Source organism: Narcine bancroftii, chromosome 1 (genome assembly GCF_036971445.1).
Source record: "Narcine bancroftii isolate sNarBan1 chromosome 1, sNarBan1.hap1, whole genome shotgun sequence".
NCBI lineage: Eukaryota > Metazoa > Chordata > Chondrichthyes > Torpediniformes > Narcinidae > Narcine > Narcine bancroftii.
In genome coordinates, this window is record NC_091469.1 from 45,202,981 (window position 1) to 45,229,625 (window position 26,645).

At 42.4% G+C, this 26,645-nt stretch overlaps 1 long non-coding RNA gene across 1 annotated transcript; it reads left to right on the forward strand.

Annotated features, from left to right (window-relative positions):
• Window positions 1-1,610: 1,610 nt before the first annotated feature.
• LOC138757729 (uncharacterized) lies at window positions 1,611-25,605 on the forward strand. The gene is made up of 3 exons (XR_011353862.1): window positions 1,611-1,697; window positions 24,883-24,946; window positions 25,281-25,605. It is a non-coding gene; the product is annotated as an uncharacterized lncRNA (long non-coding RNA).
• Window positions 25,606-26,645: the final 1,040 nt, after the last annotated feature.

The window sequence follows — 26,645 nt, forward strand, 5'->3', positions numbered from 1 at the left end:
AACCTTTTATAGGAGCTCTATCAAGAGCATTCTGGCCAGCTGCATCACAGTGTGGTATGGTTGCTGCAGAGAAATGGATCAGAAGTCAATCCACAGGACCATAATAGTGGCAAAGAGGATCAATGGAGTCCCACTTTGAGGACCACTTCCTCCCTGTACACATCTTTCAGCTGCACCTGTCAGGAAAGAGATTCAGGAGTATCAGAGCCAGCACCACCAGGCTGTGGAACAGCTTCTTCCCACAGGCAGGGAGAATGCTGAACAATCAAAGGAACTCCTCACACTAACCATCCAAGACCCTCATATGTACAAAACAATGTTTATTTATTTATTTATATAGATCTATTTATCCTGCTTATGTATTATTTGTCTGTATGTGTGTTCTGACTGGTTGTGTGTCTGCATGTTTTTGCACCGAGGACTGGAGAAAGCTGTTTCATCAGGTTGTACTCGTACAATCAGATGACAATAAACTTGACTTGATTTGGCTTCAGGTCAGCACTCTGCAATAGTACTGGGAAGGACTGGAAAGATTGCATAAAGAAAAAAAGATATTAAATATATTTTATATAATCATGAGTAGCTAGTAATATACAGATTGATTTATATCTCTTCAGATAGGTTATTGTGGGAGAAAGAAGGAAAGTTCAAATTGCATACAACTGGAAGCTCAAGATTGCCATTACGGAGAGAGTTCAGGAGCTCTGCAAAATATTCATCTAGTCTATGCTTGGGTTACCAGGGTAGAGAAGGTTACATCAGGAGCACCAATTATAGTAGAATGGGTTGGAGAAGATGCTGGTGAGCCTCTGTCTCACCTGGAAGGAATGATTAGGTGCCTGGGTGGTGATGGGGAAAGAGGTGAAGAGACCGTTGCTACACCTCCTACAGTTTCTGAGGAAAGTGCCAGGGGAAGAGGTGAGAATGAAATAAGCAGGAACAACAAAGAAAGTTATCTCTGTGAAATGGAGAAAGGGGTAGAGAGAGAGACGAAGGTATGACTATTAGTGGATTTTGTTGAAGCTGGCAGAACTGAGGAAGAATGATGTGTTGGGGCAGAGGCTAATGGGGTGAGAGGTGAAGATCAAGAGAACTCTCTTGCTGTTCTGCCTGGGGAAAGGGGATGGTTTGTGAGAGAAGATGTGTGGGGAATACAAGAAATATGTGTGAGAGCTCCATCAGCGATGGCAGAGGGAGATACATTTCCAGAAAGAGGATATTTCAGAAGACCAGAGGAGGCATCATCTTGCAAACAGATGCAGCAGAGATGAAAATCTTGATGAAAAAGAATGGTGTTCTTCCTGAACCAGGATAGGAAGGGCTATAGTTGAAGTAGCTGTGAGTGTTACTAGATTTATACACATCACAAATTCCAAACAGGTAGCTCACAACCCAATGGAATGTACTGTGGCGGTGTGAGCAGTGGAAGAAACACAGCCACCATGTTGAGGGTCATTAACGACAGGTTTTATTCTAATTCAGCCCACCCCTATAAGGGCAGCATGAGCTCAGTCACTTGGTGCATTGTGACATCATAATCGCTGCCCAGGGTCCGCGCTGGAAGGGCTGCTGGAGTCAGAGAGAAACCTCTGACGACGCCATTTCCCCATGGCTGCCCCGCCATGTGGCAATACAAGTGGGGCTGGTTCACCATGAGGATGTGCGCTGCCACAGTACCTTGAATTTTCCAATTTCAGGTAACCCACTCCCCTGGTCTTTGCCTCTCACAACCACTCACTCATCCACTTTGATTTTTTTCTCCCTTTGTTCACCCTTCCTAACATTTTCCCTGACCTCACCTGGTTGCATCTGCCCATCAACCTCTCGCTTCCTCATGTGGCTCTACCAATCACCTACTACCCTTTCCCCCATCTTGTTTCCTCACACCAACCCCCCCCCCACCCCACCTCTCACACTGCTATATACTGTGAAACAAGAAAGTCTGTAGACACAATGATTGTAGTAAATACACAAAAGTGCTTGGGAAGCTCAGCAAGTCCTGCACCAACCATACCTTGATGAAGGCCTCAGGCCCAAAATGTTGGTTATGCATCTTTGCCTCCTATGGACCTGTGGGCCCCATTGAGTTTCTCTAGCAACACACACACACACACACACACACACACACACACACACACACACACACACACACACACACACACACACACACACACACACACACACACACACACACACACACACACACACACACACACTCCTCTTCCCTCAGTCCTGATGCAGGATCTCAAACCAAGGACGAATAGTAAAGTAAGCAAATGATAATTAAGGGGTTCTGGATTAATGCAGATGTGCATTTGAGTATTCTACATGGATAACAGAAATGAACATAAGGTTTTCAGTCACAGCAATTCTGGGTAAGGCTTTCCTCAGATTGCAAGTATTCACTTACCTTCTGCCCACTTGCAGCAGACTATCTCTTCTCCAAGATCGTTTGCACTTGCTGTTCCCAAGGTGAAGTTGTATTTGTTTGAGATGAATGCCATAACTTGAAATTCCTGCATGGGAATCATAAAAGTCTGCTGCATGAACAGACTGGCAGCTGTTCACATCTAACCCCCAGGAATGTGGTGAATGAGCTCAGTTCAAAGACACTGCTATGGATCATTGTTACGTTATTTTTCTCTCTCTCTCTCTCTCTCTCTCTCTCTCTCTCTCTCTCTCTCTTTACCTAGGCTGATTAGGAAGGAGCATCATGTGGGAAACTAGATTTCATTAGTCTAATTTAATAGCAAGAAGATACAGTACAACATAAAGATTTGTTAGACTACACCTGGAGTACTGTGTACAGTTCTAGCTGTCACAGTAAAGAATGTGATTGCATTGGAGAGGAGCTTTACCAGGATGTTGTATGGGATGGAGCGTTTAGTTATGAAGAGAGACTGAAGAGGCTGGTTGATTTTCCTTGAACCAGAGAAAGTTGAGGGCATCCTGACAGAGGTGTAGAATTTTGAGGGATATAGATAGGGTAGACAGTAGGAAAATTTCCCCATAGTAGAGGAGTATGAAACCAGAGAGCATTGGTTTAAAATAAGAAATGGAAAGTTTAGAAGAGATTTGATAAAGATTTTTTCACTCAGAATCTGGGACACAGTGCCTGAAAAGGGCAGTACAGATAGAGGCTGTCACAAGATTTAAGAAGTATCTAGATAAGCACTTGAATCACCCATTACTGAAAGTGAGATTAGTGTAGATCAGTGGTTTTCAAACTTTTTATTTCCACTCACATACCACTTTAAGTAATCCCTTACTAATCACAGAGTACCTATGGCATAGGGATTATTTAAAGTGGTACATGAGTGGGAAAAAAGTTTGAAAACCTCTGGTATAGATGGACCTATATTAGCTGATATGGACATGCGAGACCAGGAGCATATCTCCAGTTTGATTGACTCTTTCAGCCTGACCTTTTTCTCCCTTACCCATCTGACCTCTCTCTCTCTGAACAATAATAATGGAAGACAACAGAACTGACCTGCTTAAAGAAAGAACTGAAGGAACACAGAAAGAGTAAAACCTTCTGAGATGCTTTACCGTCACCTGAGACATCTAATTGTAGATTCAACAGTTTACAAATCAGTATTCAAGAGTCCAATGTTTATTTGATTGCACTAGTGGAAACATCTTCAATGGCAGAACATATCAAAAGTATTACAATAAAAATTCTTATAAAAGGTGAATTGCATCTCTGATAAAGTAGAAATTGCATCTTGACAGCTCTTTTTCATGCCATGGGGAATCTGGAACATTGATGAAAGCTGTCAATGCAGAAATATTGCATAAAACCAGGCCAGTTCATTCTCTGAACCACTCTTCTGTTGCTTAATGTCTTAGGATTTAAAGGAGTGCTTAGAAGCTGCATGCTAATAAATGATGGCATATTTGCCAGCTCTAGTTAAATATTATTTATCATCAGTTACTCAGCCTGGCACAATTCTTGTTATCCTTCAATGAGCCATGAAGTGATATTTGTTCACATGTATAGTTACTGCAGTGGAGCCGAAATGGAAAGTGGGCAAGACATGAAAGACTCTGCACACAGGCGATATTTATATCAGAATGTAGACAGTATTATATTTGTAACATGTTTATGGGGCTTGGGGCATCCTGGGAAGATATGTATCAATAAATTGAAAGGAAGTCAGAACAAAGGAACCATTGTTGGGCCTTCAAACAAATCTTCAGACTCTCGTTCTCTATTAGGGGCAGATCAAGAGGGTCAGATGCAGTCATTATCTGCGCAAGGCGGAAACAGCTTCCCTACTCAATTCTCTTTGTTACCCTCCCAAGATTCATCACATGGCCAGCATCAAGAAGGCACCAGGCAAAATCTGACAACACGGAAGTTGCCATTGTCAAAGTCAGACCCAAGCCCGCAACTGGAGCCCTCGCCATCACATTTAGGCCAGAGCACAACCCTGGACTGATGCCATAGGTGGTTAGACTGACCCTACCATTCAGTTAAAAATACAGCACCTCGAGAGGGATGTGGAATGAAATTAGGACTAAATTGATGTTGGGTAATTTAAAAATGTCAAATCTGTGATTGAGGTAAAGGCAGAAAATATACAAAAGCAAGCTGGTGAATGGAGCAAAGGTAAAGATGAACCATGAGTAGCCAGCTCTGATCTACGGTATCCCAGTAGTGGGTTGATTAAAGGAAGGGGATGAATCTGCGTACAGGATGGAGATTGAAAACTTGGCTGAATGGTGCACCAACAACAACCTTCCTCATCGTCAATTAAGGAGCTGATTGTTGACTTCAGGAAAGGAAAGCCAGAAGTATACAATCCATTGAGGCATCAGAGGTTGAGAGGGTAAATTAATTTAAGTTCTTGGGAGTCTCTATCTTGGAGGATATTTCCTAGACCCAATACACCGGCATCGTGAAGAAAACACATCAGCACCTCTACTTCTTCAGGAGTTTGCGGAGGTGTGGTATGACACCAGAAATCCTGACAAATTTCTACAGAGGTATGGTGGAAAGTGTGCTTTGGGGACCCAAATACCTCTGAGCATAAAGCCCTCCAAAAGGCAGTGGATACAGCCCAGGATATCACAGGCAAAACCCTCCACACTATTGAGTGCATCTACAGGAAACATTGCTGTTGGAGGGCTGCAGCAATCATCAAAGACCCACACCACCCATCTTGGAGGGTGCCCCTGAACCAGCTCTACAGCAGCGACTCAGAAAGCAACTAGACGTTGGCCTCGATTACCCTAGATCAGGACAACCCATATCAACTGGCCAGGGTCATGATGAACATCGAAGTAAATGGTCACATTACAAACTGCCTATTCGATACAGGGAGCACAGAGAGCTTAATTCACCCGGGCACAGTGCAGTGCAGCACTACTCCCTGGCGGTAACCCTGGTACAATATACAGTCAGTCTCCTTGGCCTCTAAATCCTACTTGGCTGAGATTCACGGCTGCTGCACCATGACACTGAGTGTGTGGGGCACAGAGTACAAGAACTTTGAGCTCCTCATCATGCCACAGCTGTACACACCTGGGACTGGACTTCCAGTGTCAGCTCAAGAGCGTCCAAATGCAGTTTGATGGCCCACATCTCCCCCCCCCCCCCCACCCCATGGTCTGCAACTACCAATTCTTAAACCATTCAGTTACCCCTCCGATACGATTCTCCAGGTCCCACTGCTGCCCTTTTTTGAGAACCTCACCCCCAGTCACCACCAAGAGCAGGCGATATAGCCCCAGGGACAGAGCCTTCATTAAAGCAGGTCAAATGGCTTCTGGCAGAAGGGATCATAGAACCCAGTACCAGCCCCTGGAGGGCACACATGGAGTTTGTTAAGAGTGGAGAGGAACATGGTCATCACTACAGCCAGACCATAAACCATTTTACCCAGCTGGATGCCTATCTACTCCCCCACATTGCTGACATGGTGAACGAGATTGCCCAGTTTTGGGTCTTCTCAACCATTGACCTCAAGTCAGCCTACCACCAACTCCTAATCCACCCAGAGGACAGCCCATACACTGCCTTCAAGGCAGACAGCCGCCTGTATCAATCACTTCTTCCAGGTCCCTTTCGGGGTCACCAATGGGGTACCTGTCTTCCAGAAGGAGATGGACCAGATAGTGGATGACTATGGGCTAAAGACCACATTTCCATACCTGTACAATGTGATCATCTGCGGCTATGATGAACAGGACCATGATGCTAATCTGCAGAAATTTCTCCAAACGGCCAAAAGCCTCAACGTGCAGCCAAAAGAATTGTGTGTTCAGCACTTCACAGCTGGCCATCCTCTGTTGTGAATGGTAGAGAATTGTGTCATTGGGCCCAACCCTGACTGCATGCACCCACTGTTGGAGCTCCCATTGAAACATTTTGTCCATCTCCCTGATCCTGATATGGGGCAATGACTGAGAAATGCCGCTTTGTAGATCTTGCAGAATCCATAGGAGGCAAAGATATATAACAGATGTTTTGGGCCTGAGTTTTCAAGGTGTTAGTAAAAAGGAGGCAAGTGTCTGAATTAAAAGAAAGGGCAGGGAGAGGAGTACAGACCAATAGACAAAAGGTGTAAATTGGATATGGGAGGAGATGAGAGAGGAAAGGTGACAATTGATTGGGGAGAGTGTTTTGATTCCGTGAATTCAGAGCTGGGGTGAAAGATGTGGTGGGGGAGGGAGAGAGAGAGAGAGAGAGAGAGAGAGAAAGAGAGAAAAATGGAAATATTTGAGGGGTGGGTGGTGATGGAAAGTAGAGAAGTTAATGTTTATACCATCCGGTTGGAGGGTACCCAGCTCGAAAATGGAGGTGCATGTTTTCAAACCCAAGTATCGTCTGCTTGAAGGGAGAGGACAAAGAGGTGTGACAAAAGTAGGATGTATCACTTACTATGTTAACTGCTTTCCTGAGGCACTATGTAGAGTGAATAGCACATAAATCCGTTTTTTTTACTGTATCTCAATACATGTGATAATAAACATTTCAATTCAATTCAACTATTTTTGGTGTGGGCTGTTTATATTTAGCTTGCACCAACTGTGGACTCACAATCAGCATCAGAAAGACAGAAATTATTCAATGGCCCGATAAAGCCTTACCACCAGAAATGAGACGGCGAAGCAGGTCCCAAAATCCTGGGATTCCAGATCTCCACCTTTTGCTTTTGAAGTGGAAAGATCACATACACAGGTTGTCTGAGGAGTTCTGGTCAGGAAAATTCAACAGAATGCTCAAGGAAAGTCAGAACGGGATCAGGGAGATGGACAAAATGTTTCATGTCTGCCTCAAATCTTTGAGGGGTGGGGGGAAATGAATCTCATTAACGATCGCTCCTCATGCTAACTGAGAAAACCTCTGCTCTGCCAGAGCACTAATCATGCAGGGAAGAATTCCTTAGGCAGGGGGGATAAAGCAAGGAGGATAAATCCAGCAACATCACATGTTATGAATCATGCAGCTTCTTTTATACTTGGCGTAGGACAAACAGTACAGAGCTCTAATTGGCCTGACCAGTTGCTCACATAAACCAAACCAGCCAGTAATATCACAGCCCTCTTGTTCTTCAAGGGAACTAAGTGAAACATGAAAGTCTGCAGATGCTCTGATTGTAGTAAAAACACACTGAAATGCTGGAGGAACTCAGACACTCTTCAGCGTCCACAGGTGTAAAAGATATATTGCCGACGCTTCAGGCCTGAGCCCTTCTTCAAGGAATGAACAGAATAAGCCAGAAGCAGGAAATGTCAGAGTCTCGGAATTCAGACAGTGCTGGCTGGGGGAGGGATCCAGATCAACAAAAGGTGTTAATTGGATATGATAAGGAACAAAGTAAAAATTTATCATGTTTGAGCACGTGGAGACTGAAGGGAGAGACAGAGCTAGGGGAAGATGACGGGGAAGAAGTGGGGCGGGGTGGGGGGGGAGGTTAACAAAAGCCAGAGAAGTCAATATTAATGCCATTTGGTTGGAGGGTGCCCAATCGGTGTTGTTCCTCCAGTTTACGGCTGGTCTCAGTCTGGCAGTGCATGAGACCATAGGCAGACATGTCAGCAAGGGAATGGGATGGAGAATTAAAATGGGTGGTCACTGGGAGATCCACACGGAGACAAGGTGCTTAAAAAAGTGACCTCCCCATCTGTGTCCAGTCTCTGATGTAGAGGAGACCACAATGGGAGCATCAGATGCAGTAGATGACCCCTGCAGATTCACCACATCTGTCGAGAGTTTGTCTCCCAAGATGGAGACAGATAGATCGAGGAGAGTGTTGCTAGAGATGGACCAAGTGAATTTGAGGTCAGGGTGGAAGTTGGCAGCAAAGAGAATGAAGTCAACAAGCTCATTATAGGTACTCCTTACAATGCTCCCATTGTGGTCTCTTCTACATTGGAGAGACTGGAATCAAACTGGGAGTTACCTTGTTGAGCACCTCTGCTCTGTCTGCTGCAATAATGTGGATCTCTCAGTGGCCACCCATTTCAATCCCCCATCCCCCATCCCATTCCCTTGTCGACATGTCTGTCCATGATCTCATGCACTGCCAGTCTGAGACAACCTAACCTGCAAAATGGAGAAACAACACCTCATCTTCCAACTGGTCACCCTCCAACCAGATGGCATTAATATTGACATCATTGGCTTTTCTTAACGCCACCCCACATTTCTTCCCCCATTGCCTTCCCCTAACTCTGTCTCTCCCTTTCATCTCCTTTTGCACATGCATGATCATTTTTTACCTCATCCTTACCATTATTCAATTAACACCTTTTGTTGGTCTGGATTCCTCCCCTAGCCAGCATTGTCTGAATCCTGACACTTTCTGAGATTTCCTGCTTTTGGCTTATTCTGCTTATTCCTTAAAGAAGGACTCAGGCCCGAAACATTGGCAGTAGTTTATGTTTTTTACTCACCCGCTATATTCCAGGAAAATATTCCCATTTTCCCAGAATGCATGCTGTGTAAAAAGCTCAGATTGGGAATGAGGGTGCCATTCTGGTTCCATTTTACCTCTAGACTGACCCCCTGTCAATTTCCTGAAACAACTGCAGTTCAAAGTGAACTGCAGGGATTCCATGAACAACAGTCTAATGAACAGGACGTCACCGCAGAGGCATTGCAAGTCCTACATCTTTATTTTCTGGTATGCTGTCTAAACTTGCGTAAAGAAACGGAAATTTGGAATATTAATCATTTGTGTGTGAACAAGCAATGCTGAGATGTCGGACATTCTTCAGACCAGTAAAATCACACGGTCTATCTAAAAAAATTATTTGTCTCCTATAGATGCTGCAAAGCATTTTGATGTGTTTTTTCAAAGGAACTAATAACAACATATTCTACAGGAGGTGTTGTGTCTCATTATCACTGAGCAAATAAGCTGCACTGATCTGTTGGCCATTTCCAGGCACTGGTGTCACTTTAAATTGTCCCACTGTACTGTTATGCTTGAATTGGAGTGGTCTGCATTGGTCTTCAGTGTCTCTGACTCTTTGAATAAAGTTTGAAATACGTGCTACAGCTGTGAGTGTAAACATTAGCTGTAATAGAGTGATCATTTTAAGTATATGTAGACCTATTCCCCAGAGAGTGCTCATGCCAGCTAATTCAGGACAAACTGTGAGGACATCAAATGGGCAGTAAATTCCTTGTCTTCATATTCATTAATTTGAGGCATGGATACAACATCTCAGCAAAGGGTCCTGACTTGAAATATTGACTGACCACTTCTCCCCATGGATTCCAATCTCCTGTTGTTAGATGTTTAGTTGTTTTAACTTGTCAGTTCAAAGTGAGCAAATCCACGCAAACTGTTTTTTTGAGACTTCTTCGGCACCCCAGTAAAGGAAACATTCCATTTGGATTTGCAGATGGAAAGATTAATTGTCAATGGAAGCATGGCATCAATGTAATTTTGGCCTTATTCCTGTTGCTGCATCATTAGTTGGAATTGTTTTGTTTCCCTGAGGTTGAGAATTAGCAATGTATAAATCAAGAATGGACTTGTCAGATGAGCAACAGGGATTTCTGGAGAGCCCTTGCAAATGATCACCAGAGCTGTACTATCAGCATTCTTTTTATTATGTGTGTGGATTCCCAAGAAGCTCTTGGCCTCTTCCGATGCTAATCATTTTCTTAGGTAATTCTGGGAATGAGTGGATCACTGGTAAGGCTGGGCCTCTTGGCCATTCTCATTTCTGAATAGCAGCAGTACTTGAACTGAAGGAACCACAGAATGCTAGGAGGTGGGAAGTTCTATTGTGTTTAACCTAGTGACAATCTTATCTGCCTCTCATATCCATACAATTTCTTGTCCTTCCTTTGTGCATGGATCTTGTCTCTGCATCCCTATCTGGATAAAACATACTCAAGTGGGTTATGTAAATGACAAATGATACTTAAAACGCTGCTGACAGTGAGGATGAAAAAGAGTGGTGACTTTCTGCAGGCTGCAAAACCAGAGGAGTACGATCCAATGATCACTGGGGGATCAGAGATGGAAAGGGTGAGTTAAATTAAATTCCTGGGAGCCACTATCTGGAAGGACTTTTCTGGGCACATCATACTAATGCCATTGTGAAGAAAGCACATCAACACATCTACTTCCTCAGGAGTTTGTGGAAGTTTGGTATGTCATCGGAAACCTTGGCAAACTTTTTACAGATGTGTAGTGGAAAGTGTGCTGACTGGCTGCATCACGACCTGGTATAGGGCCACCAATACCTCTGAGTGGAAAGCCCTACAAAAGCTAGTGAACACAATCCAGAATATCACAAGCAAGACTCTCCCCACCATTGAGAACATCTACATGGAACGCTGCCATCGGAGAGCAGCAGCAGCCAACAAAGATTTGTACCACCCAGGACATTCTCTTTTCTCACTACTGCTATCAGGAAAGAGGCAAAGGTGCCACAAAACTCACCAGATTTAGCAAGTTGCTACCCCTCCTCCATCAGACTTTTAAACAACACTCAATCAAAGATTTATTTAAGGACTCTTACTTTGAACATTATTTATTACTGAATATTTATTTTTCTATATTTGCACAGTTTGTTTACATTTCTTTATTTTGTTTACAATTATTTATTTTTTATACATTCCTTCTTCTTGAGTTCAGTTTACAGGTATCAATAAGTAACATTTCTGCCTGCCCCAGAGAAAAAAGAATCTCAGGGTTGTACGTGATGTCATGTATGTACCCTGTCAATTAATTAGTACTTTGAACTTTGAAAGCAGCCATGAACTTCTAAGCATTGATTTGTTTGTGAGATATGACATAAAATAAGATGAAGGAAGGGAAGAAATGGTGCTGAAGTGCAAAGAAGACAAGAGTGATGATAACCTAAAGATAGCAAAACACCAAGGACAAGAATGACTAATAACAGAGTGTGGGAGCGATTCCATTACCAGCTATGAGGATGGAGTGTTTGTTGTGAGTAGATGGAATTCTATATATTCCAAAGACAAAGCAAAGCCTCTGACATCTGAATTGTAATAATAAGTCATTTATTAGAAATAACTAAATTCCACCTCTGCATCACGTAGCTCATCTGCTGCTAAAGCCCACAGGCTAAATTTTGTTATCTTCAGCCTTTTAGTCACCTGACTTTACAGCATCAACTTGTGTTTGATTACTTCCTTTAAATGCTAATGCACCACAGATAATTGTGACTTTACATTGTTAATACTCAGAAAATTCAAACACACCAAACTAATGATCAAAAGGCTTGGGCACAACAGATCAGGGGTGGAGTGGAGGTGAGAGCCGATTTGTTCAGTTCCTAGGGATTACAGTTTGCATTTTTCATCTTGAAATATTTAAGCAATAAGTTTCCCATTGAATTTCTGCCAAATCATAAATCTGATGTGATTAGGATCGCTCGCAAGTTATTGACTTTCATTTTTTTGGCAAATAGAACATTGTATTTAAACCTTACATATACTGTTGTCATCTGGTTACAAACTGATAGAAGGGATCTCTCTTACTTTAAAGGACACTTCTAATTTCATTTCCATCGACATTATCTTGCAATATTACAGAAATACAGAATAAAGTGAAACTCTCAGCAACTACTATTATAATGGACAAAATCTCTCATAATAAAGCCCATTTACCTACCAGAGAACCTAACTCATAAACTCTTGCTTTACCAATACTTATGCATCCAGAAATCTCATGCAACTTATTTCTAAGAATATGAAGCAATTATATATTTTTTATTAACTATAAATTTGAATTTGACAAGTTGGGTTCTAATGTGATTTTGTTCACATATCAACCTCTTTGGCTTGGCTTCGCGGACGAAGATTTATGGAGGGGGTAAAAGTCCACGTCAGCTGCAGGCTCGTTTGTGGCTGACAAGTCCAATGCGGGACAGGCAGACACGGTTGCAGCGGCTGCAGGGGAAAATTGGTTGGTTGGGGTTGGGTGTTGGGTTTTTCCTCCTTTGCCTTTTGTCAGTGAGGTGGGCTCTGCGGTCTTCTTCAAAGGAGGTTGCTGCCCGCCAAACTGTGAGGTGCCAAGATGCACGGTTTGAGGCGATATCAGCCCACTGGCGGTGGTCAATGTGGCAGGCATAGTAAACCACCCTAGTCCCTAGTGGTAGAGTGGGTTCCTTCATTTTTCAAAATGGAGTGAAACATGAAAGTCTGCAGAAGCTGTGATTATAGACAAAACACAGAGATGCTGCAGAAACTCAACTGGTCGAGCAGTGACCATAGGAAATAAAGATAAATTACTAACGTTTTGGGCCTGAGCCCTTCCTCGAGGTGTGAGAAAAATAGACAAGATTCTTAATTAATGCTGGGGAAATAAAGGGAGAAGAATGGGGAGCCAAAAGGTGTAATTGGATATGACAGGATGAAAGGTGAGAATTGATTTTGGCTCAGTGAAAGGAGACAGAAGGAAAGACAGAGCTAGAGGAAAGAAGACAGAGGGAAAAAGTTTTGGGAGGGCGAAGTAGATATTAATGCCATTTGGATGGAGGGCACCCAGATGGAAGATGAGGTGTTGCTCCTCCAATTTGCAGGTGGTCTCCATCTGAGAGTGCATGTGATCATTGTCAGAGATGTCTGCAGGGGAATGGGATAGGGAACTGAAATGAGTAGTCACTAGGAGATCCAAACTATTGCAGCAGACAGAGCTGAGGTGCTCAACAAAGCCATCTCATGGTCTCTGATGAAGAGGAGACCACAATGGGAGCACCCGATTGTGATGAATCTGTGTCATGCTGTCAGTCTTTTGGTGTGCTTAGTCTGTTCTCCTGACATTGGGTGTGTATTATCTCTACCACTAAAGACACTTCCCTTGGGTATAACTGTGTAGGCACCCATTATCATTCATTATTGTATTACTAAGTTACTACTAATAAAAGCCATGATTTCTGGTTAACTAGACAGCCTTCAGTTTCTTCATTAACTGACACTTCACCGATAGTGTAGATGACCACTGCAGATTCACAAGTGAAATATTGCTTCACTTGGAGCCCCAAGTGATGGTGAGGGAGGAGGTGTGGGTGTAAGTGGACCCCGTCGAATGATCACACGGGTAGGTGCCAAGGGGGCGATTAGTAGAAAGATGAGGGCATCACAGAGAGAGAGAGAGGTCTTGGCAGAAACTGCAAGAGGGGAATATGATTCTGGTGATGGAATCACGTAGTAAGTGGTGGAGGAGGATATGTTTGATGTGGATCCTGGTGGGGTGGTAGGTGAGGACAAGGGGAATCCTGTCCTTGTGGTGTGTGGGGCAAAGGCGGCCAGGGCAGATGTGTGAGTAATGTTGGATGCACGGGTGAGGGCCAAGTTGATGGTGGTAGAGGGGAAGCCATGTTGTTTGAAGAAAGAGGACATCTCTGATGATCTGACATGGAATTCCTCATCCTGGGAGCAGATGCGATGGAGACGGAGGAATTGAGAGAAAGGACTGAAATCTTTACTGGGGACAGGCCATGAACAGGTGTAGTTGAGGCATTTTTGTTTCATAAGTTGTATTGTATTTCTCCCACCTACCCACCATTTCAGATAAGAATACACCTGGCAATGGCACAAAGCAGAAGCATGTTGTCCTAGCATTGAAAAAGAAAATAGAAATAGTAAATGACTGGAAAAGGGAGAAAATTGCAATAGTCTTATGCAAGAACTCAGGATCACTGAAGGGGCTGACGAAAACTATGACCTCTTATCATACTTGAAGAAGAAGATTTCAAAGGTTTTTTTTTGTGTGTAAAAGCAAGCAGATGGTAACTGTGTGTGATGAAGTCACAGAATTAGTGGAGTGTTGTGTTGTTGAAAATCCACTGAAAGACTTTTGAGAGAGGAAATGGATGAGTGGCTGAAAATTGCCAAGTGTGCTTTTGTGGCAGTGGCATTAAATACTGATGGAATCATAGAAAAAGTTAAATCATAATAAATAAAGCTAAGAAGAAAGAAGTGTTGAAGAGATGCCAGAGGAAAATGCCTTTTGAAATATTGCTGCAAATTAACACCACTGCAATTTGCAACCTCATGACATGCAAATGCCCTGCTTTAGCATCACGGCTACACTGGGGGATAAACTTGAGACAATGAGAACGTACCAGCTATAGTACTGATATCCTGTGCTTCAGAACTAACTGCACCTCTAGCCGATACAGTGCCGTTCAACCAACAATGAGAAAATTGTTTAGGCATGTCCTGTTCACAATAAAAGGATAAAACCAAACCTGCTGATGACTATCCAATCAGTTAATTCATAATCTTCGTCAAAGGGTTGTCATCGTCCATAAAGTCACTAACAAATACTCACCATTGCCATTTTGGATTTTGCTAGGACCACCTTGTTCCAGGTTTGGTCCAAGCATGACCAAAAATTGGTTTCCAGTGATGTAATGAGATAGAAGTGACCATATGGCAGTGTCAGGTAGCCTTGGTGAAACAGAACTCAAGAGCAATCAGGGGAAAAACTCTCCAATTATTGAATTATACCTCAAGCAAAGGGAAAAGGTGGTGGTCTGTCAATCATCCCAGCTCCAGGGCATCACTGCAGGAATTGCACATGAAAAATTTCCTCAACCCAACCATTTTTATCTTGCATCCTCAGGTCAGAAGTAGGGATGTCCACTGACAAATTGCACAATGTTCAGTTCCATTTAGAATTCTTCAGTAAATGAAGGGGTCCATGACTATGTGCAGCAGAGCTAGACAACAGTGAAGCACAGGCTGAAACACAGCAAGTAATATTTGTGCCACCAAACTGCCAGGCATTGACCATCTCCATAAAAGAGACCAATTCAAATTCATGGTATTACCACAAGTAAAATTTCCCGTCTCCATCAATGTCATGGTGGTTGAATGAGACAGTCGTCATTGACCAGGAGCTTAACTAGATTAGCGTTATAAAAACCATCGCACAGGATACCTCACCTCCTGATGGCCCAGAGCCTATCCACTGGTTACAGAGCACCAATCAAATGAAAGGCCACAGCTCGTACAATTCTTGAGAATCTAATCACTGTCTAGGTCAATGCAGCCTCCCCAACTCAGATCCGACATATTCATTCCCTCCAGTATTTGCACACAGAAGCTGTCTCAACATTTTCTGACCTAGCCTATACCAATAACATTTCCCCAAGGCCAAAACCTTGTCACCTGGGGATTACGCATAATGAGAATGAGTTTGGTTTGTCATACTCAGAAGTACAATGTACACATACACTGATTTATACAATAACAAATCCTTTCGTCCACTGAGTCTACGTCAACCATCAAGCACCCATTTACACTCTTCTTCTTTGGCTTGGCTTCGCGGACGAAGATTTATGGAGGGGGTAAAAAGTCCACGTCAGCTGCAGGCTCGTTTGTGGCTGACCAGTCCGATGCGGGACAGGCAGACACGATTGCAGCGGTTGCAAGGGAAAATTGGTTGGTTGGGGTTGGGTGTTGGGTTTTTCCTCCTTTGCCTTTTGTCAGTGAGGTGGGCTCTGCGGTCTTCTTCAAAGGAGGCTGCTGCCCGCCAAACTGTGAGGCGCCAAGATGCACAGTTTGAGGCGTTATCAGCCCACTGGCGGTGGTCAATGTGGCAGGCACCAAGAGATTTCTTTAGGCAGTCCTTGTACCTTTTCTTTGGTGCACCTCTGTCACGGTGGCCAGTGGAGAGCTCGCCATATAATACGATCTTGGGAAGGCGATGGTCCTCCATTCTGGAGACGTGACCCATCCAGCGCAGCTGGATCTTCAGCAGCGTGGACTCGATGCTGTCGACCTCTGCCATCTCGAGTACCTCGACGTTAGGGGTGTGAGCGCTCCAATGGATGTTGAGGATGGAGCGGAGACAACGCTGGTGGAAGCGTTCTAGGAGCCGTAGGTGGTGCCGGTAGAGGACCCATGATTCGGAGCCGAACAGGAGTGTGGGTATGACAACGGCTCTGTATACGCTTATCTTTGTGAGGTTTTTCAGTTGGTTGTTTTTCCAGACTCTTTTGTGTAGTCTTCCAAAGGCGCTATTTGCCTTGGCGAGTCTGTTGTCTATCTCATTGTCGATCCTTGCATCTGATGAAATGGTGCAGCCGAGATAGGTAAACTGGTTGACCGTTTTGAGTTTTGTGTGCCCGATGGAGATGTGGGGGGGCTGGTAGTCATGGTGGGGAGCTGGCTGATGGAGGACCTCAGTTTTCTTCAGGCTAACTTCCAGGCCAAACATTTTGGCAGTTTCCGCAAAGCAGGACGTCAAGCGCTGAAGAGCTGGCTCTGAATGGGCAACTAAAGCGGCATCATCTGCAAAGAGTAGTTCACGGACAAGTTTCTCTTGTGTCTTGGTGTGAGCTTGCAGGCGCCTCAGATTGAAGAGACTGCCATCCGTGCGGTACCGGATGTAAACAGCGTCTTCATTGTTGGGGTCTTTCATGGCTTGGTTCAGCATCATGCTGAAGAAGATTGAAAATAGGGTTGGTGCGAGAACACAGCCTTGACACTAGTCACTAAGGTTTCTACCTCTTGTCTGAAAACTGGGGACAACTCTTATTGCCCAATTAACTTACTCAGCTTCATGTCTTTGAAATGTGGAAGGAAATCAGAGCACCCAGAAGAAGCTCATGCAGTCTCTGGGAAAACATGCAAACTCACACAGTTCCTGGGGTCAAGATTAAACAGAAGTCCTTAAAGATGTGAGACAGCAGCTGTACTTGCTGATCCACCTGAAATCTGTTCCAGTGTGTGCCTTAAAGCCGCTGGTGCAGACCTGCAGAGAGCAGGGATCAGAGACACATTACTTCCCTGTGGGGTCCAAGCACCCAGTCTGACTGCCGACAGCTCCGTACACGCTTTAAACAGCCTGTAAAACGAGCCAACAATGGTTTATTTTAAAATCCTGCGACTGCTACATCTGGTCCCGAGATGACAGCGCTTATGTTTGACAGCGGCCTCAAGTGGTTGCAGACTCTGGGGAAGCAGAGGGCTAGCACAGGGCACTAGAAAATGAGGAGACAACCCTCCATCTGAAAAAGAGAAACAGAGGAGATGACCCTACAGGACGGTGACCACAGCAGTGGACCAGTGAGCGACTCTGATACTGAAGAACACACAGGTAGCAGGCCATTGTGACTTGAGGTAAGGAACTCACATAGTCTGCAGGCTGCTGGAGTCTGCATCTGGGAACTTACATTGGACTGCAGACTGTTGGAGACTACAGTCTGGGGACTTACACTGGGCTGCAGACTGCTGGAGACTGGCTGAAGGGATGCTAGATGCAAGGGTTGCCAAGGATGCTGAGGACTTCCAGGTTGTGTCAGTGGTTTGGATTTGGAGCTCAGGTTGCCGATGGTTTGGACTAAAGGCTGTGGCCGCAGAGGCTGCAGGAGCTCAGGAAAATCCAAGAACACTCAGTTTTTTTTTACATAGAACTTACAAAATATTTCTGCTCTAAAGTGTCTCCCGACCTTTTTGGAGAGGCCGTTCACACAGGAATGATCAAAACTCCAAATATCCGTATCACACCACAAGTTTAGACAGAATACCGGAAGTGTGGTATTTTTGTTGGCTGGATGTCCTATTCATTAGCCCGTTGTTCACGGATTGCCTGCTGTTCAGTTTAGACCTCCAGGTGATCCATGAAAATTACTAGAGGTCCTTGTTCCCATTCTGATCCTTTTAGACAAACTGCATTCTGGGAAATTGGGAATAATTTCCCGGAATGCAGTGGCTGTGTAAAGAACATAAGTGACTCTGTGGGGATCTCTTATGCTTCTCTTTCTCTTGATTGTAAGAGGGACTGGGCAATTTCAGCTGGTGACAAATCTTTGTCTGCCTTACGGTAGACTAATGCAAATTCTGTTTAATATTGCATTTTCTGTTTTATTACATGATAATAAAAAGAATATTGATCTTGAATCTTGATATTGCTAAATATTCTTTTGAATTATTTTGCAATCCTTTGTTTAATCAATAGTGGTATGTAATATATTTCATACAGTTTACTGTATAACAAGAGAATTACTTTCATGAGATTATGTTAAATCTAATCCTCTTTAATTGAATATGGTTTGTTAAGTACATAACAATTTAAATATGTTAAGAGTAATTCCCTCCATAATATACTTCATGAAGTTTAACATAACTTAATGTTAAATCCACTTAATTAAATCAACTATATTCAGGATTACTCCTTCAATTTAATGCAGTCATTAAATTGACCATAAGGTTTAATTGATGCTTTTGTAACACTAGAAATAAAAGCTTTATTTAAAGAACTATATCCAGCACTAAATATAGTTCAATGTCATAGTTCTAATGAAGAAAGATTTTTTTAAAAATATATGAAAATAATCATTCGGGACACTGCTTTTGATAGTATGTGTAGGTAGTAAATTCTCAAAATGAGCCCTTAATTCAACTCCAGTCCTGGCGTACAGAAATAGATTTCATTAAAGAGGATGAAATAAGGCACATAAGGAATGCGGTAGCAATGATCATGTAGTATACTCATCTAGTATACTCTTTAAAATAATAATGGGCCACTCCCTGCAGGACTCCAGTTCTTAAATCCACAGAAAACACTTGCCCAAACAAATCTATCTCACAGATAAAGAGCTCTAAGTGTGTTTTTTGACCTTTACATGTCCCTGGCCACTTTTTCCCCCAAAAATCAAGCAATAAAAATTCAGGCAAAAGGAAACAGCTGATCCTTCTGCTTGCTTCAATTTAGCCCAGGTGGAAATTTGGGTCTGAGGTGTGTTATGTTCCTGAAGTAAGAAAGGAAACCTAATGAAATAGAAGAGAGGAAAGAAGCTGGGTGGCCTCAAGTGAACCAACAAAGTAAACATGAAAGTGCGAGTTGATAAGGCCATGAAGAAATTGCAGGCTTGTTGACTTGGACATGCATAATTATCCAGAGGAAAACAGCAAGGAACATGGACTAAGGCCAACATTGAAGACTTTATTTTGTGGCCGCGCTTGTGGCTCCTTGCTGTGGGCATATGACTTTAATTATCAGCTTCACTCAATCAGCAACACTCTTGTGTGACGCAGAGGCTCAGACTTCATCCAGGCAAACAGCACGAAGGAGCGCCACAGAATCAGATCATTGCCCCTCAGCTGAGGTATTAAACTGAGGCCAGCCTCAACTTTGATCTGATCCACATCCAAAGACATTGCTGAATTAACAAAACTGTCACCGGGTAGCAGAACAGAATTTGAAGTTGATACACACAAAAGTGCTGGAGAAACACAGCAGGTTACTCAGCATCTCTAGGAAGTAAAGGATTACAAGTGTTTCAGACCTGAGCCTTTTATCAAGGTATCAGCAAAAATCGGATAGGCACCTGAACAAAAAGGTGGGGGAGATGGGGAAACCTTGCTCTTCTTCCACACTCGACCCCAGCACCAATAGAATTTCTTGTTTAAAAGCATTTGAAGTCACCCATTTCCAATTCAGGTCTAAGATGATGCCATGTTATCAATAGGTAATGTATGCTGGAATAAAAATAAAAGATGCATGAGCCTAAGAGCAGGCCATTTGGCCCCTTACACTTGCTGTCCTCTCAACAGAATGAGGACTGACTTTTTAACCTTATCATTTTCTCAACTAATTCAAAATAGCTTAACTCTCTTTATATCTATAAAGTTATTAGTCAGGGAAGCAGGGAGAGTTTTTTGAATATAAAATATCATACAAGGATACAAGTGAGTGAACTGATGTGATGGACAAATGAACATGATCTAATCCAGGGGTGGAACAGGTTTATTCCTGCTTTGAATTTTCTTGTCTAGATCTGCTGTCTTAAGCTGAATTGTTGAGCCTGATGCTGTTTGCCCAAAATGAGAAAACCTTCATGACCAGGACTCCGTTTAAAGAGAACAGTAATGGAGCACTTTGTGAGGGAAGCTCAGCCAAGGCAACACCATGTTAGAATGAGCAACAATACACAAAGGAATCTGAAGGAAATCAATGGCAGTAAATTTGACAGTGGCTACTGAAATTACAGATACATATTGAAACTCACTCAGTGTGTTGGCATATGTCATCCGAAAGAACCTAACTAATGGGGACATTGAGTTTTGGTTAATCAGGTTCTGGTGTCTGCCCTTGAGGCTCCATTGGGAAGAAACTGCTGCCTCCCCACTGATTAATCACATCCTTCCTGTTTATTTTGCGCTACTGCTGTTCTTTGTTTATAAGTAACTGATGATGCTTGAGGCATTTGTGTAATCAGACTGAGAGACTGCTTATGGAGAGTTTACAATGCCCTTTCACTACTGTTTAAATGTGGTCTCAAAGCCAGCAATTGATTATGGATTTTTGGAAAACTATATGAAAGCAATTGTTACACTGCTATGGCCACACGATTCTGAGACAATGAAACTTTTACCAGATCACCTGGTAGGTATCTAAAATGGTTGGATTTTTGGTGGGGAGAAAAATGAGTGTTTATTCACACTTAATAGTCACAGGCCCATCTGAGGCTTGCATACCAAAAAGTGAGTAACCTAATTTATCTTTCAACCAATTCATGCAATGACACTTCATCAAGACCACATTTCCGGTGTGTGTGTGTGTGTGTGTGTATTCCCATGTGTCATCACGATGTCATCAGCCTTCCTCTAGCTTGCAGCGGCAGTATGTTCTTGATGCGCCGCAGAGCGCACCGCTACGCTGCTGACACTACCACAGAGAGGGATTGGAGTCGATGCCTTGGAGCCAGTCGGGGAGCCTTCATGAAGGCGATTCACGTGATGGAGTAGTGGCCGGACGGTGAACTCCAGCCCTCTCCAGAAAAGTCGGGAAAAACAAAGGAAAACACAAAGGCACAGAAATAAAAGTTACAGAAAAGTGAGTATAAAGGTGGAAAGAAGATGGCGACAAAAAAAGAAAAATCAAAATCAACGGTAAGAAGAGAGGAAGAGAAGACAACGGAGGAAAAAGGTGAAGGCCTTACCTGTCCGAAGAGGCCCGCTGCGGAGAGAGAAACCCACTCCCTCAGGTCGGTAAAGAATGGACTACAAAAATGGCTCGCTGAGCCGAGTAAAAGTGCGCAACCGCGCATGCGCGAGGAGTCGCGCATGCGCGGATGCGCATGAAAAAAAACACACCGATGGGAGGGGGGACCAGCTGGGGAGTCGATCTCCACAGCCGGCAACGACAGCTGCAGAACACCTGCAGCAAGAAGAGACCACAGAAGACAATAGAAACAAGAAAGAAGAGAAGGAAAGGGCAACAAAGAAACAACAGATGGCCAACCCAGAGGAAGAAGAAGAGGAAGAGGAAGAGTACAGTGAAATAGAAGAAGAAAAGAAAGGCAAGATAAAGGAGGTACTTTCTCTTATTAAAGGATACATGGAGTCATTAAAAGAATGGCAAACACAGGAATTTAATGATTTAAGAAAAAGAATAAACAACACAGAAGAGAAAATGAATAAAATAGATATGACCTTAACAGAAATGGGAAAGAAAATGGACAAGATGGAAGAGCGGGCAGTAGCAGCAGAAATGGAGGTAGAAGACTTAAAAAAGAAATTGGAGGAATCTAATAAAAAAACTAAAGAGACACAAGAACTACTAGCTCAAAAAATAGATACAATGGAAAATTATAACAGAAGAAATAACATAAAGATAGTGGGCCTTAAGGAAGATGAAGAAGGCAAGAATATGAGGGAGTTTATAAAAGAGTGGATCCCTAAGATCCTAGGATGTCCAGAACTACAGCAAGAAATGGAAATAGAAAGGGCACATAGAGCATTGGCCTCTAAACCACAACCACAACAAAAACCAAGATCTATTGTAGTAAAATTCCTAAGATATACTACAAGAGAAAAGGTACTGGAGAAGACAATGGAAAAAGTAAGAGAGGGCAACAAACCACTGGAGTATAAAGGGCAAAAAATCTTCATTTATCCAGATATAAGTTTTGAACTCCTAAAGAAGAGAAAAGAGTTCAATACAGCAAAGGCGATTTTATGGAAGAAAGGGTATAAATTTATACTAAAGCATCCAGCGGTATTGAAAATATTTATTCCAGGACAACAAAACAGACTATTCTCGGATCCAGAAGAAGCACGAAAATTTGCAGAACAATTACAAAAATAGACTGAAGGAGGAAGACGGGTAATGAGAGTAAAAATGATCACGATTGATATGTATGCGGGTAAAGAGGTATAAGAGTGAATAGAGACAATGTGCATACGTGAATGTATCTGTACTTAGAGGAAAATATAGATAGTATAGACAAGAATTAATAAGGGAAGTTAATGGAATAGAGAGAATAAGGAGGGAATTAAAAGAGTAACCTTTGTGACATATGAAAAGTGAAATCTTTTCTGGGGGGGGGCTGGGTGGGGGGAAATAGCGGTCACTGTAAAATCAGTTGACGCTTGCGAGTGGATTCGCAAATCCAAATGGAGAGGGGAGATGTGGTTGTCCGACAAGGGATAAAGGACAACTCAGGAGGGGAAGGGGAGATTGGGGATAAAGAAGATAGAAATAGGAGAATAAGGAAAATGTTGGATGTTGTAGGAATGTTGTCTTATAAAGAGTTGAAAATAAGAAAACAGAAATGGAAAAGGAGGAAAGGTAATGATGGAAAAACGGAAAGAGAAGATAAACAAAATATAAAAGGGCTACGTTGAACTATATGACTTTAAATATTAATGGAATACATAACCAAATTAAAAGGAAGAAACTACTAAATTTAAATGAATAAATGTATTCCATTAGAAAAAATAACATATAGGTTAAGAAATAATATTGAAATATTCGAACAAGTATGGGAGCCTTACATTAAATACAATAGCGAAAACCTACCGGGGACAAACATTACCTAAGTTGATGGAAGGAGAAGGAAAGAAAAGAATGGACTCAGTAGAATTTCTGGTGTATTTTTGTTGAATGACAACATTGTCTGACTGGCTTAATGCAACCTAGATTGTATACCTAAAATGGATGAGAGGGGGGGTGGGGGGGTGGCTTGGGAGGAGGGAGGGGGGGGGGAGAAAAAGTCACTGAATATGTGTGAAAAAGAAATAGTGTATGTCATGGCTAATGTGATTTATGGTGTGAAAAATAAAAAATTTAAAAAAAAGACCACATTTCCAATAAATTGCTGTAATGGGGCATTGTCTTCATAATGAACATTTAGGGTAATCCTCCCTTTACTTTCAATCTGTTAGCTTTTGCATATGTGATAACCTCAGCAGTCTTAGGGTTGTGGCATGCCAGTCATTATCACAGACCACTATTGTGCTTTAACCAACCTGAACACAATGATATTTGCCAGAAAATTAAATTAATGGTCAGGCCAGTGTTTGACCTTCCACCAGACAGATAGACATGCCTTCAATTGAAGGCAGGAGAGAAAGACAAATGGAAACAAGCCAATCTCATTCGAAAATTGAAACTTCTGACAAATGGAAACAAGCCAATCTCATTCGAAAATTTGTGAGACTGCAAATCTTCAGTCCAGGTGTTTGAGGCTCCCACGAGTGCTCCTCTTCTGGTCCATGGATCATTTTATTACATTTGCACTCTATTCTCGCCTGTCATGCTCTGACTTCTTTGCATGTCATGTAGCGAGATTGAGATTATTTCAAATGCAGAGTAATAATCCATAATTTGTGGTAGCAGATCGTATAAAATTACAGCTTCTTCATCTTTGCTATTGTTCTCTTTCTTGTTGCATTACATTTCTATCTTCATGGCTTCATAAGATTTTGGAAATTAATAAATCTAAAATTGCACTTCAGTGGTTTTGGTTGTATTTCTCAGAAATGACTTAATTGTTTTAATATCCAATGCAAATTAATTAACCTGTGTAATATATATGTCTATCCAGGCTTATAAAACCATTTCAACTCTCGAGGCAGAGGCGGTTTGCATTTAAATAAAGACTTGAATAAAAGAGTAACAATTCTAAAATTAATTGGTTGCCAGACTAAAAGTGAGCACACTTGCGGGTGAACTGACATGCATTCTCTTTTGTTGTCTCGCTGATCAAAGAATAATTTTAACTTTTTTTCCAAGTTGTTTTCTATTCATAAGGGAATGTGAGTTAAAATTTGAAAGAAATAAAAAGACTAATATTTCCACGTGTAACACGAAAGATTTAAACTATTCTTACCACAACATATTCAATAAAAGCATGGGCAAAATCCTCATTTACTCATATCTGTAACAAGCCAATTTAACTTTTGCTGAAAAACTGATATGCAGAAAGCTAAGGAAAGTTTCCTGCTTATTTGGGCAACCATTTTCCCTCAGATTCATTGGGAGCTAAATGTCTTTACCATGCATGATCTGCAGAAAAAATCATTGATACCATCTCTTCAACCATTTGCTGGAAAAGTAAACACAGTAGTGGTGTGCTGTAATCTTGGCCTTATTTAACAAACATCCTGAAAGTGATTTTGCCATATATTTACCTTTTCAGAGAAGAGAAATCAGGTGTGAGTGAACACAATTCCTGTGATCTCCTGATGGACCCAAGATATGAGGTACAATCCCTAGTGAGGATAATAATGTAGGGCAGTGATATTGGAGGGTATAAGGTGGAAATAGATATGAGTGGGAAATTAATTTAGGATGGAAGTATTTCACTGAATAAGAATACGTGGCATTATTGGGGAGAATTTTGAAGAGATCAGATACTTCTGAGGATAAGAGGCTATAATTAGAGATAATAATAATGATCAAGGAATATTGATAAGATGGGACACAAATTTACTGAGAAAATGATATAGCATTGGTTTATTACTGTAGTTCACGATAGTGGTAAGAGGTTATTGCTGACCTTATCATGGCATTGTGTTTCACTGATATATTTTACAGCTTCTCAGATTTTACCACGTTCAAAGGTCCAGAGAAAAGTGCTTGAATCTCTGTTTAATATCATTTCAAGGATTCTAGGAGAAAGCCAGTCACCACCTTCTAGGGGTAACTGTGAATGAGAAATAATTGGAACAATATCGTTAGCGCTCACTTCCGTAAATTGCTGGCAGGCTCTCAGTTTAAGTTCAACTTATAGCACATTCATCACTGGATTCTCCCAAGTCCAACATGGAAGTATCACCCTTGATGAAATGGTGAAAGATCTCAAACGGTGCTTCAGCCGGTTATACCTGAATCAGAGGGCCATTGTTTTCATAAAACAGAACAGGGTACATATGTTTGTGCTTGCATTGTGTAAAAATCATTTAATTTTATTTCTGGTTATCAGACAAAATCAGGCTGTTTAATATCAAGTACATTACTGAAATAAACATATATACTGGACCTAAAAATGAATATAACATCAGATCAAGAGTTGCTCACTTTGAGAAGGAGAATTCAACAGTGTCTACAAGAATCCATGCAGAGGCTGACGACTCTGTGATATCTGTCTCTGAGGCTGACGTCAAAACATCCTACAAGAGGGTCAACCCTCACAAGGCATCAGGTCCTGATGGCAACCAACTAGCTGAGTGTTCAGAGACATTTTCAATCTTGCGTTGCTGCAGTCAGAGGTTCCCACCAGCTTCAAAAGAGCATCATTGATCCTGGTGCCCTAGAAGAGTAGAGAGAGCTGTATCACCCAGTAGCTCTCACATCTACTGTAATGAAATGTTTTAAGACGTTGGTCATGGCCAGAATTGACACATTCCTAAGTAAAGAGCGAAACCCACTGCAATTTGCCTACCATCATATTTGCTCCACAGCAGATGCAATATCACTGGCTTTCCACTCAGCCCTGGATCACCTAGACTGCAGCTCAGACTTCAACACCATCATTCCCTCAGTGCTGGTCAACAAGTTCCAAAACTTGGCCCAAAACAGCATCTCTTCCTCACTGATGATTAACACAGGTGCACCTCAAGGATGTGTGATTAGCCCACTTCTCTACTCACTTTACACCCATGACTGTGTGGCCAGGCACAATTCAAATTTCTTCTACAAATTTCCTGATGACTCCACGGTCTTCAGCAGAATCACAGACGGCAATAAGGAAGCATAGAGTAGGAGGATAGATTAGTTCGCTGTGTGACATCAACAACCTTGACCTCAACAAAGTAGCTGATTGTGGACCTCAGGAAGAAATCAGGAGAATGTGAATCAGTTCTCATTGAGGGTGCAGCAGTGAAAAGGATAAGAACTTCAAACTCCTGAGTGTCAACATCTCTGAGGATCTGTCCTGTGGCCTCCATGACGATGCAATCA